The sequence below is a fragment of the Euphorbia lathyris genome, chromosome 2, assembly GCF_963576675.1.
Source record: "Euphorbia lathyris chromosome 2, ddEupLath1.1, whole genome shotgun sequence".
Taxonomy (NCBI): Eukaryota; Viridiplantae; Streptophyta; class Magnoliopsida; order Malpighiales; family Euphorbiaceae; genus Euphorbia; species Euphorbia lathyris.
This window is the reverse complement of record NC_088911.1, coordinates 76,610,949-76,612,812: the sequence shown is the minus strand read 5'-3', so window position 1 is coordinate 76,612,812 and position 1,864 is coordinate 76,610,949. Positions and strand designations below refer to the sequence as shown.

The 1,864-nt window shown below is 35.4% G+C and overlaps 1 non-coding gene across 1 annotated transcript; it reads left to right on the top strand.

The window, feature by feature from the left end:
• The first annotated feature begins 1,395 nt into the window (after positions 1 to 1,395).
• Positions 1,396 to 1,502, top strand: LOC136221220 (small nucleolar RNA R71). Its single transcript, XR_010684999.1, has one exon. It is a non-coding gene; the product is annotated as a small nucleolar RNA R71 (small nucleolar RNA).
• Positions 1,503 to 1,864: the final 362 nt, after the last annotated feature.

Here is a 1,864-nt window from a genome sequence, read left to right as displayed (position 1 = left end):
AAAATAAATTTGTCAACTTTCACTAAGACGTCCTCAATTATACCATATGGTCTTTTAGTGGATTGATCCGCTAATTGCAAAACCATATTGGTACGCTTGATGTCTTCTTCTAAACCTAATTTTTCAAAAATAGACAATGGCATCAAGTTTATACTAGCTCCTAAATCGCAAAGACAACTTGGGAATTCCATATTTCCCAATGTACATGGAATGGTAAAGCATCCGGGATCTTTGAGTTTAGTAGGTAATTTGCTTGATACTATCGAACTACAATCTTCAGAAACAGAAATGGATGAAATTCCTTCCCAACTAATCTTTTTTGAAATTAAATCTTTCAAGAATTTTCCATAGTTAGGAATTTGCGTAATTGCATCCATGAATGTTAAATTTATATGCAAATTTTTAAGCTTATCTAAAAATGATAAAAGTTGTTTATCATGGTCCTTATTTCGGACCCTGTGTGGAAAAGGTGGTTTTGGTACAAAAGGTTTCGGATTAGAGTCAATTTTTGTATCTTTTTGTTTTAAAGTATCTTCTTTGGATTTTGGTAAATCATTTCCAGGTAAAGTTGAATTTCCGGGCATTTCCGGACCTAAGTAGTTTTTCCCTGAACGAAGAGTGATAGCCTTAACATGCTCTTTCGGATTTTCTTCCGTTTGGCTGGGAAGACTTCCCTCTTTGCGGGATGGAATTGATTTAGCAAGCTGTCCAATTTGAACCTCCAAATTATGGATGCTAGATGATTGGTTTTTGATAAGCTGATCGAATTTACTTTCGATCCGTTTAAAACCATCGTCTTGATTACTTACCTTTCCATTCATAGCATCTATAAATTTGTCGATTTTTGAAGATAAAGTGCTAATCGTATCTCTTGTTTGATTTTGATAATTATTTATACGATATTGATTAGCATTTGCATTATTATTATTATTACTATCTTTCCAATTAAAGTTAGGATGATTTCTCCATCCAGGATTATAAGTATTAGAATAAGGATTAGTAGTTTGGTTTTGTCCTTGGACAAAGTTTACCTGTTCTAACTCATTCATACCTTCGTAATCAATGTCTCTCTGGATTGGATCATTAGGATCGCATGGTGCCATAAATTTATCAATTTTGTGCGATAAGGCGGAAAATTGGGCTTGTAACATTGCTACTGGATCAAGATTCATTATACCGTTAACCGATGATGTACCTGAGGATGATGGTTTCGCCGTTGGTATATGTCCACGCTCTGCGGGCCACATACTGCTGTTGATTGCCATTTTCTCCAAAAGTTCTCTTGCTTGGGCGGACGTCTTCTTCATAAATAACCCTCCAGACATAGCATCTAATGAACCTCTAGTCGTAGGATTTAATCCATTATAGAATGTCTGCATTAAAAGTGCATCTGGCAGTTGGTGGTGTGGGCACAAACGTTGAAGTTCTTTAAAACGTTCCCAAGCTTCATAAAGAGTTTCATTATTATTTTGGGTAAAAGATGTCAACTCTTTGATGACTCTTGCGGTTTTTGCTAAAGGAAAATATTTTGATAAAAACGCTTGGGCTAATTGGTCCCAAGTTTCAAATGTTGCAGCAGACATAGAAGTTAACCAAATTTTTGCCTTATCCTTTAAAGTGAAAGGAAAGAGGCGAAGTTTGATTGCTTCGGCTGTTACATCAGTAATTTTAAAAGTATCACAAATTTCTAAGAAATTTGTCAAATGTGCATTAGGGTTTTCGTTAGGTAGTCCATAAAACGTTACGTTGTTTTGCAACATATTAAGCAAAGCAGGCTTAATTTCAAATTGATTTGCGTTTATACGGGGTCTAACTACACTATTAGTTACACCGGCCATTCCTGGCCTAGCATAATCCATAAGTG